We start from the raw sequence: 12,620 nt of genomic DNA, 5'->3' as shown, positions 1-12,620 counted from the left end.
TTTAAAAACAAATAAATATTAAAAAAAAAGAAAAAAGATACTATGCAGGGCAGGGTCCGGGTGGGGGTAGAATGTCTTACAGAGGAGAAGAGTTAGGCGCAGTGGTGAATCGGCAGCTTGGAAGTCCCATGCTTTCTCCTCCAGCATCTTTCTTCTAAGTTAGATGCCCTTGGCACTGCCTTTGCCCACCTGCAGTCCCTCCCTCCTTTTATAACCTGAATGGAATAGAGGGTGGCTAGAGCATTGTAGAGAGAGCCTACAGGAGCTAGTGAGGTTGTCTGTGATTGTTGGGTTGGGAAGCATCCACCACCGTGTTCAAGAACTTCTCCCCAAAAAATCAAATGTCTTCTTTCTAGCACTGTCACCAATAGGGCAAGGAGAAGAATGGGCCTCCCTGTTATGGCGCCTATGTTCCTTCTCTTTAGTAAAAAGGTTAGCATGCTTCATGCTTTGTAATCGAAGTGAGTAATACAGACTCAGCTCAAGAATTCAGGTGGAGTCAGTATTGTGGAACATCAGACTAACCTTCTACGTACACAGCCTGTATCTCCTATAACAGTGCCATTCCAGTGAGCTGGGATGGGGGTAAACCAGACTAGGCAAGGCTACGACACCTGTGCGCCTCATATGGACCGGATCAGGGAAAAACCAGGCTGGGCTGATTATTCCTACTGGTGCAATCTACAATTAGAGTGGGTGAAGGTTGTTGGGGCTTAGCCGCAGCATCAGCTGTCAGAAGCTGGCACTGGGGGCTACTTCTGTCAAATTAAACCACAGAACCACCTGGAGAGTGCATAATCTGGGAGTGGGAGAGGCCTGGGAGGAAAATAGTGGGCTCCTGCCTCTTGAGTTGCCACCCCCCACGGAAGGGCACGAAAACTAGGACAGGGGCTGGGGTGGCTCGACAGATACCCAACAACATCCGTGAAGGCTAGACAGTTGAGCTGGTTAGATGGAACAAGGTTTTAATACCCATTGACATGCATGAGAGCAGAAGGGAATGTGGGACAGACTGGACTAGTCTGCCACACATACTAGCAAACTAGGGTAGGGGGTGGGCCTAGTGGGGGTTATTGTGGGTCACTCCGGCTAGGCTGCAGCTCCCACTGGTTTGTGTGAGGGCCAAGTATACGCTGGGCAGAATCTGGCTGGACTGCAAACACCCATTGGTTCCAGAGGAAGACAGGGGTGGAAACAGAACCAACCCAGCAACTACAACCACCAGCTGATCGGGCGATGGACTGTACTGGGCCCTGTGCTTGCTAGCACATGCAAGAGTCTGGTCTGGGAACACCTCAGACAAATTTTCTTTGGGGATCCCCCCAATCGAGCTTTCATCAGAACACTAACCATCAAATGACAGAGGACAGAAACAGCCAATTAACCACCTCAACTATATGTTGGCAGTGAAAATACTGGGCAAACGGAGACGCTATGTTGGACTATGTCGATCAGTAGAATCTCCAACAACTGCATTGTGCTTGGAGTGGTGAGAGTGGCAGCAATTCAAAACTGTTGAATTATCAGAACCACAAGAACAAGATCCTCGGAGCATGCCCCACATCTGGGACCTGGGGTGGGTGGGAGACTGGGTGGGGCTTCTCCTTTAAAATCTCCTTTTACATCAGATATATTAAGGAAACAATACGGGGGGAGGGGGCAGAAAGTGCCATTCCAGATCCAGTTGCTTCATTATGCATCTAGCTTCCAACGTGCCTGGGAAGGCAGCAGATGATGGCCCAGGGCCAGAATGCCTGCCACTCACATAGGAAACCTGGATAGAGTTCTAGGCTCCTGGCTTCCCCCTGGGCCAGCTCTGGCTGTTGACACCATCTGCAGAGTGAATCAGTAGTTAGATCTCACGCTCTCTTTCCCTAGCTATGCCTTTCCAAATAAACCTCTTTTCCTTTCTTTTTAATTCTTTTTTATTTGAAAGGTAAAGTTACAGAGAGAGAAAGAGAGGCAGAGAGAACTCCTATCTGCTGGTTCATTCCCCACATGTCCATAATAGCAGGGAGTGGGTTGGTCTGAAGCCAGGAGCCAGAAGCTTCTTTCAGATCTCTCACCTGAGTGGCAAGGGCCCAAAGACTTGAACCATCATCTGCTGTTTTCCCAGGCCATAGGAGGGTGCTTGATTGGAAATAGAGCATCTGGGATTTAAACCAGTGCCCATATGGGATGCTGGCTCTACTAGCAGAGGTTTTTGCCTGCTACAGCACTTTGGGATGCCCACATACCAAGTTCTGGCTGTGTTCCTGATTCTGGCATCCTGCACACTATGGAAGGCAGCAGATATAGGTTCAATTCCTGGTTCCCATGGTAGACTCAGCTAAGTTCTGGGTTCCGGGCTTTGGCTTAGTCCATCCCCCAAGTTGCTGTGGGCATTTGATGTGAGAATCCCTGGACGGAATGGAGGATCTCTCTTTCCCTCTTTGCTTCTGTTTCTATTGCTGTTTCAAATAAAAATTTTAAAAAGTAATGATTTGCAAAAGGGAGGGAGGGGTCTCATCTCCTTCTGGATTCAGCCCATAACCATGCGAGCCAGCGCTGCCCTAGCACTTCTCTCAGCCCGAGCCGTGCCAAGGCCGCCGTCACTCCCAGGCTCCCCAGCTCGCGGGCGGTGTACCGAGATTATGAGCCAGGCAACTGACTTCAGCATCCCCAGCCTTAACTACCATGTTGTTGTGCTTCTTCGAATTCCAGGGAACTGAGTTTTTGATCTGAGGCTTGAGGGAATTTAAGTCCCCTGTAATTACGTGCAAAACATCATGTGCCTGTGCACACGGGGCCTCAGTCTGAGGCTGAATCCATGACTTTCCCAGCTTTGTCCTGGGTCCCGGCAATGTGTGGGGAACAGGCTGCACCCCGCCCCGACTCTCCCCTCCAGATTTAACTGGGACCGTCACAGCAGCCTCCCATGGGGTCCCCCAGCCCCAGCCCTCCTTCCCTCTCTTCATCTTTGAGCAAGCAAAAGGGCTTGCACTCTGCCATCATAAACGTCCCTCAGCACGATCCCAGTTGGTGGTAGGTGGCATAGGAAGCCCTGGGGCCTGCGCTGTCTGGCCTCGGCTTCTCTGACTTCTCTGGTCTCCTGAGCTATCACCTAATCAGCACAATTCCTCTATGCTCCTCTACTCACTCATCTTCAGATCCCAGCTCATGTGCTGCCTCCTCCAGAAAGCCCTCCTTACTGCCCCAGGTGGACCCAGGTCTCCTTCACTCCTGTTCCCTTCATGATAGCTTAGTTCTCTTGTACGCACCAAAATAGTCTCCAAGTCTACCTCCCGTCTTCTTGCTGAATTTCCAACTCCTCTAGGTCAAGTCTCTGGCTTTTTACCCCTGTCAGCTGTCAGCTGGCCCACTGAAGGCACTCAGCAAGGGTTAGTTTAATGACTTAATGTATCAGAAAGAAGTGTAAGCCAGTCTGGGCAGCTCCATGTTCTCTTGATAAATACCTACAAGTTTTGCTGGGTGAGAAACCTTAGTTTCTTTTTTTTTTTTTTTTTAAGATTTTAGTTTTATTGGAAAGGCAGATATACAGAGAGGAGAGACAGAGAGGAAGATCTTCTATCCGATGATTCACTCCCCAAGTGAGCGCAATGGCCGATGCTATGCCGATCTGTTCCGGGTCTCCCATGCGGATGCAGGGTCCCAAAGCTTTGGGCCATCCTCCACTGCTTTCCCCGGGCCACAGGCAGGGAGCTGGAAGGGAAGCGGGGCTCCCGGGATTAGAACTGGCGCCCCTATGGGATCCCGGGCGTGCAAGGCGAGGACCTTAACCACTGTGCCACCGCGCCAGGCCCAAGAAGCCTTAGTTTCTTAGGGACAAAGGGGGCGGTGTGTGTGTGTGTGTGTTTGGAATCAACTTGCTGCATTACTGAATATGGAGTTAGACTCACTCTGGCTTATATCTAGTCTGCTGCTACCTGGCTGTGTGACCTTCAGGGAGTTACTCTACCTCTCTGAACCAGTTACCTCTTTGAAGGCAATAAATGACTACTTCTTCCTCGCAGGATTGCTGTGAGAATGAAAGAATGAATGCGAGAAAACGGCCAACATCCACGCCTGGAGCCTTGGCAGGGCCTCAACAAATGTGGGTTCCCTTCCCCCTCCTTGAGTTTGCAAACATGTGCTGGGAATTGTGCCGGGAGCCACATGGCGGCATATTTGCAAATGCATGTTGCTCTAATTCGTATTTTTTTTCTCATATGAACCAACAATTGTACACGACTCAGTGGGGCGATGCCTGGATCTTCCCTGACATTGGCCTTGCTGCGGACAGTGGCGGGTTAGGACGGGAAGTAGATGCGCACACTCCCAGCACTGTGTGCTGCGTGCGTGGGTGGGTCGAGCCAGGGTGTACACAGTGCGTGTTGTCTGCTGGGTAGCAAGGCCTGGAGGTTGGCCTGTTTGCGGAGTCAGCGCACGTGAGCCACCGTTGACCTTTCTAGCTTCTTTTCCACTGCCTGGTGGAGTATATCCTTCGGACACTGGCGCCTCTTGAGCGCTGGAAATGTGGCTAGCCCAACTCAGGCACTCAAGCTTTCACGGCATGTACTTTTAATGAACTTCCACATAAGGAAGCAAGCGGCAGGTACACTGTAGACAGAAGCTTCCAGCTTGTTCCCTACACATAAAGTGGTGTGCGTCTTCCTCCCTCTAGTCCCTAAACATCCATCCCCAGCGCTCCAACCCCCGCATGGAAACAGACTCCTGCACCCCGCCTGCGCTACTGCGCGTGTGCAGACGCGTGAAGGGCTACGGAGGGCGCTGCCCCCTCCCCCAAATCCCCCTGGAGCCCGTGAATCAGCCTGACAATGAGGTGAGTCATTCATGAACCGCTCGGGCCGGCCCAGCAGGCGGGAAGCGAACGTCAGCCAGCCCCGTGGTGGGATCGCTCAACCCCACGCATCGCAGATGTTGCCAATCAAGGCGCCCAGTTCATCTCCCCGGCCCCTCCCTCAGGTTTGCCACTCATTCATGCCCAGTCCCTTTCTCCCCTCCAGCGGCATGAGTCATGATGAACTCTCTCCCTGGGGGCCAGACAGCCAGCTTCTCCAGCCTCCACGCCGGATCCAACACCCACCTCCTCAAGCTTAGCCCCCTCAGGTCCTCCTCTAAGACTGGGGGACACAGAGAGGCTACCCAACCTGATGCTCCCCCTCTCCTGGCCACACACTCAGGGCTTGGGGGAGGGGGCTGCAGGGCTAGGGCAGCTTGCATCTAGCAAGATCCCAAGGCAGAACTGGTACCCAGCTTGGCCAGGAAGCAGGAAACAGGGAGACATTAGGGGTGGGAATGCAGATGGGGCACTGCAGGAGGGAAATCCCACCTAGTCCCTCCCTCAGTACCTGACTAGGGGACAACTTAGCCTCTCTCCATGGCATCCCCTACCCCTCAACCAACCTCCTGGATGAAACATTACCCAAGCTTCTGACTTGGACAACTGGGTCCCCTTGGTAACATCCCATGCTGGGTCAGAAAAAAGCAAATAAATAAAAATTTAAGTCTTAATAACAACAAAAAGTGAAAACCTTTTGACTGAGCAGCTCCACTTCTATAAATTTGTTTTCAGAAAATAACAATTGCCAGGTGCCAAGGTCAGGTGTAACCTTGGGCAAGCATCTGGGCAGGCACAGGCAGAATGGCTAAGGTGCCTGTGTCCTGCTTTGAAGTGCCTGTATTTCTCACTTGGTCCCCATTCCTGCCACCTGCTGAGGCCCTGGGGGGCAACCTTTGTTGTTGAGGCCCTGCCACTCACCAGGGACATGGGGAAGATTTCCAGTTCTAGTTGCAGCCTGGCCAGGACTAGGATAGTTACAGGCATTTGTGCAGTAAACCAGTGAGTGGGAGCATTGGTTCTCTCACCTCAAATAAATAAAAAAAGAAAAAAAATATTTAAAAAGTGCCTCTCAGGGCCCGATGTGATAACCTTGCAACTAAAGTCCTTGCCTTGCAGCCTCAGCAACCCAGCTTTCCATCCCTGCTTGTGGCCTGGGAATAAGAGTGGAGGACAGCCAAAGCCTTGGGACCCTGCACACGCACAGGAGACCTGGAAGAAACTCCGGGCTTCAGATTGGCTCAGCTCTGGCCATTGCGGTCTCTTGGGGAGTGAATCAGGGATCAGATCTTCCTTTCTATCTTTCCTCTTCTATATATATCTGCCTTTCCAATAAAAATAAATAAGTCTTTAAAAAAAAATATGCCGAGGCCCAGCACAATGGCCTAGTGGCTAAAGTCCTCACCTTGAACGCACCGGGATCCCATATGGGCGCCGGTTCTAATCCTGGCAGCTCCATTTCCCATCCAGCTCCCTGCTTGTGGCCTGGGAAAGCAGTCAAGGATGCCCCAAAGCCTTGGGACCCTGCACCCACATGGGAGATCTGGAGGAGGTTCCTGCCTCCTGGCTTCGGATAGGTGCAGCACTGGCCTTTGCGGCCTCTAGGGGAGTGAATCATCAGACCGAAGATCTTCCTCTCTGTCTTTCCTCCTCTCTGTATATCTGACTTTGTAATAAAAATAAATAAAATCTTTTTTAAAAATGTGCCTCTCAGGGGCCAGTTGGTTCAGCTTGGGATGCTGGTATTCCCTGTCATGGCACTGGTTCGGTCCCAGCTACTTGGCTTCCTGCCAACTTACATGGGAAGGCGGTGGAAAATGGCTCAAACACTTGGCCTTTGCCACACATGTGAGAGCCCAGCATGGAGCTGCCAGCTCTGGGGGCTTCAGCATGCCCCAACGCTGTTTTGGCCTTCTTGTAGAGCAAACCAACAGATGGAAGATTTTTCTGTCTTTCCTTTCTGTCACTCTACCTTTCAAATAAATAAATCTTTTTTTTTAAGAATTTTTTAAAATTTTTTTTATTGGAAAGGCGTATATACAGAGAGGAGAGACAGAGAGGAAGATCTTCCGTCCGATGATTCACTCCCCAAGTGAGCACAACGGCCAATGCTATTCTGATCCGAAGCCAGGAGCCTCTGCCGGCTCTCCCACGCGGGTGCAGGGTCCCAAAGCCTTGGGCTGTCCTCGACTGCCTTCCTGGGCCACAGGCAGGGAGCTGGAAGGGAAGTGGGGCTTCCGGGGATAGAACCGGCACCCATATGGGATCCCGGGCGTGCAAGGCGAGGACCTTAACCACTTGTGCCACCGCGCCGGGCCCTCAAATAAATAAATCTTTAAAAGTGTTCAATGCAGCATTGCCTAAAACTGAAATTCTCCTCATGGAAAAAAAATAAAAGCACATGGTCAAGGTCAGGAGTGTATATATGTGTTTTTCGTTAATAGAAGTGCAGGTGCTGGGCCGAGTGAGATGGCTCAGCTGGCTAAGCAGGTCAGAATCCCATATGGGCACTGGTTCGTGTCCCAGATGTTTCATTTCCCATTCAGTCTGTGCTTGTGGCCTGGGAAAGTAGTGGAGGATGATCCAGAGGAAGCATCTGGTTCGTGGCTTTAGTCAGGCTCACAGCTCTGACCGTCGGGGTCATTTGAGGAGTGAACTAGTGTATGGAAGATCTCTCTCTCCTCTCTGTAAATCTACTTTTCCAAAAAAAATAAAGAACTCTTTTTTTAAAAATCAAGGTGTTAATCAGAGTAGGATGATTCCATGTTGTGAAAGCAGAAACTCTAGGATAGAATAAGAAGAGCAAGAGGCAGGCGGTGGGGGGAGAAACTGGTGTGTGTGGGGCTGGGGTGGGTTATGGAGAGAGAAGACTGACTGTCTGGTATTCTTAGGATTATGTCTATTCTGTTCAATATTAATTAGAAATTTAAAAAAAAGAAATCTTGGAATCAATGCAAATATCAATAGGCAAAGGAATAAAGAAACTCCAGTGAAAAAACAACAGAATCCTAGGCAACCCTAATGGAGTTACTGGCTTCTCTGGCTTGGCCCAACCCTAACTGTGGTGGGAATTTGGGGAATGAACTAGCAGGTAAGAAAATAAGAGGTCACTTTTATGTTCTCTATGTTTCTCTCCTATTTCTCTTTCTCCCTTGATCTGCTTTTTTTTTTTTTTAATTATTAACTTTTTATTAGAAAGAGTTACAGAATAAGGGGGAAGAGACAGAAAGAGAGAGATCTTTCATGTACTGGTCTGAGAAAGCAGTAGAGGATGGCCCAAAGCCTTGGGACCTTGCACCTGTGTAGGAGACCTGGAAGAAGCTCCATGCTCCTGGTTTTGGTTTGGCACAGCTCTGGCCGTTGCAACAGCTTATAGAGTGCCTCCCTCCAGAGGATGGTGAAGAAGACTGAAATCAGTCAGCATTCCAAGTACGCTTGCTGCTTCAACAGCAAAACCAAGATGAAGGGCATGCTGTGGGCATCTGGCACCTGCTGGTTTACTCCACAAGTGGCCACAACTGCCAGAGCTGAGCTGATCTGAAGCCAGGAGCCAGGAGCTCTTCTAGGTCTCCCATGTGGGTGCAGGGTCCTAAGGCTTTGGGCCATCCTCAACTGCTTTCCTAGGCCACAAACAGGGAGCTGGATGGAAAGCAGGGCAGCTGGGATCCTGGTGCATGGGAGGTAAGGATTTAGTACTAAGTTATTGTTCTGGGCCCTCAAAATTTCTACAATGAGAATTCATACATGACTTTTTATGGTAGAAAAATTAATTAACATATTAAGTGTTTTAAAAAGCCATTTGTGGGGGTGGTAATAGGAATGAACTGTAAATGGATATTCTACTGTTGTGATGGAAATGTTCTACAGCTCGATGGTGGTGATTGAGCAACTTGATAAATGTATTAAATGAGATTGAATTGTACATTTAAAATGGAGCACTTGTATGCTATATAAATTATACTTCGATAAAATTATTTAAATGAGTTTTTAGCAAAAGCCTATTGCTGGGGTTTCTGCCACAGAGGCCGATCAATCTGATATACCTTTAGAAGCCCCCAAACAAACCAGACCTTGCCTTTATAGTGTCTAAGTCCACTCTGTCTGATTGTTCACTATCCATGACCTCTGGGCCAGGAAGGCTTTTTGGAACCCCAGGGTCCACCCTTCCATCACAGAAGGGAAACTGAGGCTTAGAAAGGGTAAATGATTGGCAGAGCTAGCCTGCTATATCCTGCTGGTTGTGACTGGGCTGTGTCCATGGGTCAGAAGCTGCCCATGGAGCAGGTCCCTTTGCACCCCCTGTCCTCTGCCCATGTTCTCTGGGCACATTCTACCCAGATTCTAGAAGAACCTGCAGACAGGTGAGACTTGGCCAGTACCACCTTGCCTTCCTGCTTGATGCTAAGCAGGCAGGTGTGAAATTCAGCCAGTGCAGAACATCATGGGCCTTGCTTCCATCAAGGGCCTCCCATCATGGTGGGTGAGAAGGATGCATGAGGGCCACTCCCAGGCCTTCTGCTCATCTGCTGTTCATGAACAATAAGCCTGTTGCAGAGGAAAGATTTTTTAGGGTGTGAGATCTACAGACCAGGAGATGGACAGTTTTCTCATGTTCTCACTCTACACACACACACACTTTTTTTTTTTTTAACGCCACGACAAACGCTGGCAGCTGCACCCAGAATAGTCTTTATTTTTAAACAAATTCACAGCTTGTGTTATGAAAGCCACGAGGCTCGCTTTCTCCAGGTTTGGCCAAGACTGAGTGTCAGGACAGTGACCCAATCGCCAGGGCAACAGGGAAAAGGTGAGAGATCTGGGGAGGGACAGGGTTATGTCCAGGATTAGGTAAAGCTCTTGGGGAAGGAATGACTGAGGCCCAAGCCTCCTTGTTTGTGGTTGTTTTAAGCTGCAATTCTCAAAGTTGGTTGGCAAAGCTGCAAACAGTCTTCGGAAGTCATCCCATTGACAGGTGCACACATTGGGGCTCAGAGCTGTGGTGGCTTGGGCAAGGCCCTGTCTGGTGTTCTTCTCCCAGTTATCTCAGAGTGGTACATGCCTGCTATGCCGGACGCTGGTCTAAAATCGGTTTCAATCTCCCGCAAGTCCATTATATGAGACGGGTGTGTATAATGTTGGGGGAAGGTGTAGAGGAAGTGGAAAGGAGGAAGAAAAAAATTTTAAAAGTATTTATTTATTTGTTTAAAGTATTTATTTTTATTAGGAAGGCAGATTTACAGTGAGAAAGAGACAGAGAGAAAGATCTTCCATCTGCTGGTTCATTCCCAAAATGGCTGCAATAGCTAGCCGGAGCTTAGCTGATCTGAAGCCAGGAGCCTGGAGCTTCCTCTGGGTCTCCCATGTGGATGCAGGGACCCAAGGCTTTGGGCCATCCTCTGCTGCTTTCCCAGGCCGCAAGCAGGGAGCTGGATGGGAAGTGGAGCATCCATGACACGTTGAACCATTGCCCATATGCTTGCAAGGTAAAGATTTAGCTAATGAGCCATTGTGGAAGCATCAGAATTTTTTTTTCCTTTTTTTTTTTAAGATTTATTTATTTATTTATATTGGAAAGACAGATATACAGAGAGAAGAGACAGAGAGGAAAATCTTCCATCCGATGGTTCATTCCCCAAGGAGCCGCAACGGCTAGAGCTGAGCCAATCCAAGCCAGGAGCCTCTTCTGGGTCTCCCACACAGGCGCAGGGTTCCAAGGCTTTGGGCCACCCTTGTCTGCTTTCCCAGGCCACAAGCAGGGAGCTGGATGGGAAGTGGAGCTACCAGGATTAGAACCGGTGCCCATACGGGATCCCAGCGTGTTTAAGGCGAGGACTTTAGCCACTAGGCCATCGTGCTGGGCCCTTCACTGTCATCTTGTTGGACCATCCAGAAAAGTCTCCAGCTGGAAGGAGGGAAATCCAATCTATCCTTCTCATCACATAAACAAAAAAGAGCCCAGAGAGAGGAATAGGCACTTGTTATGGGCACACAGGGGGCCTTTGGCCAAGCCCAGGTATCCTGGAGGCAGGGTTCATTACATTCTGCACAGCTCCTTCCTCACTAACCTCATTTTAGCTTTGAATCTGGGAGTGCATAGGTGGTTTGCCTTAAAATTGACTCTTTGTTTTGGGCTCCCAAGTTCATTGTAATGAGCCCAACAGCAAGTTGGGACTGAGCTTTCTTAAGAAGTAAAGGTCCTGACCAAACTTTGAAACCAGAACTTAGGCTGGATACTGTCACATGAGCCATCATATATCCCATGTGTCTGTCATTCACAGACCTAGGGAAGAAGTTCAAGTCCAGCTTCCCAGATAAGGAGACCAAGGTCCTGGGGGGAATGACTCATCCACCGGGTCGGAGCTGTCCAGACCCAGGTTTCCTCATCTCCCTACCTGTTTTCTTCCTTCTCCCCTCCTCCTCCCACGTTCTTCTCCCCTCCCCCCATTCTTCCCCTTCTTTATCCTCCTCCTCTTTTCTTCGCTGTCCTCACAGTGCATAGCATTGTGCTGGTCTCATAACAGGATAGTCAATAAATTCTTGCTGAATGGAATAAATACAAGACGCCTTTGTGTACCAGACGCCTTTAGTAATTGATAAACACTTTAAAGAGAGCATATTGTCTTTGATAAATATCGAATGCATGCTTCTACTTATTGCTTGGGTTTGTCAGCTCAGCTCCTCCTCCGTCTGTATCACTTTTCTGTCTGGGGCCATACTGAGGCAGAACTGGATTCTATCCACTTCACCCACTCTGTGGGGTCTCCTAAGGATGGCCACACCGGGCACTAGAACTGTGGTCAAAGAATCCCACAGATCTGAAGATTTGCACCCAGGAGATGCTGGGGGTGAGAGTCAGGCAGGGAAGGCACAGCTGAAGTGTATGCTCTGGCTGTCCCCTAGGCCTGACCAACCTTAGAAGCCACAGCCCTAGGGTGGGACAGGGCAGCTGTGGAGGAGGTGGGTGCTAGTTGTCCACAGTTCAACAGTGACCACTGGGCAGGAGGAAGCTGCTCCACCTCCTTCCGCAGGGCTGCCTCAGAGCACGGCCCAGCTCCAGGCTGCTGCTCACCACTCCCCACTGCCCTCCCAACCCCTTTCAAAGTCCAATGCCGGTGCCAACTGCCAGGCTGTGGCTTAATTGCCTGATTTTCTTCTACAATTTATTTCCTTCTTCCAAGAGGCCGAATTCACCACTGGTTCCTCAGGCTGTAGGTTCCCCATGCAGTCACTTGATACCCTGAATCGGGAAACTGAGGCAGGGGTTAAGGAGATGGCCCCTTAACCCCTGTTTCCACGGTAATGGTCCCCATCATAGGACTTAGGGGACAATAGGTAAAGAATATTCAGCTCCTTAAAACAAAAAGGATCCCCACACTTCCCACAGGCGCCTTCCCTGTCACGCGGTAAAGTATAGGTGCCATTTTGTTCTCACTGACCTGAGAACAGAGTGTCAAACCTCATTCAGATGCCACAGGGTAAATTTTCATGACTTTCAGGCCTCTTGGCTCCTGGGAGACTTGGAGTGACACTCAGTGACTTTCAAAAGGCCTTGAGTTCTGGGCTGGGGCAGTCAGCTCCACCTGCCTCTGGTCTTTGGGTTTGGGGAGCAGGGAGACGGGTGTGTGAACCCCAGTTCATGCTTGAATGGACTCTGTAACTCTGGGCCATTATCTAACTTCTCTGAGCCAATTCCCTACTGATAGACATTTAGGTTGTTTACAACATTTCACATCAATCGCTTTCCTTCTATGTGTATTTGGAACACAACCATGCTTATTTC

Source organism: Ochotona curzoniae, unplaced genomic scaffold (genome assembly GCF_017591425.1).
Source record: "Ochotona curzoniae isolate NIBS_2020 unplaced genomic scaffold, NIBS_Ocur_1.0 contig_520, whole genome shotgun sequence".
NCBI lineage: Eukaryota > Metazoa > Chordata > Mammalia > Lagomorpha > Ochotonidae > Ochotona > Ochotona curzoniae.
This window is presented reverse-complemented; position numbering follows the sequence as displayed.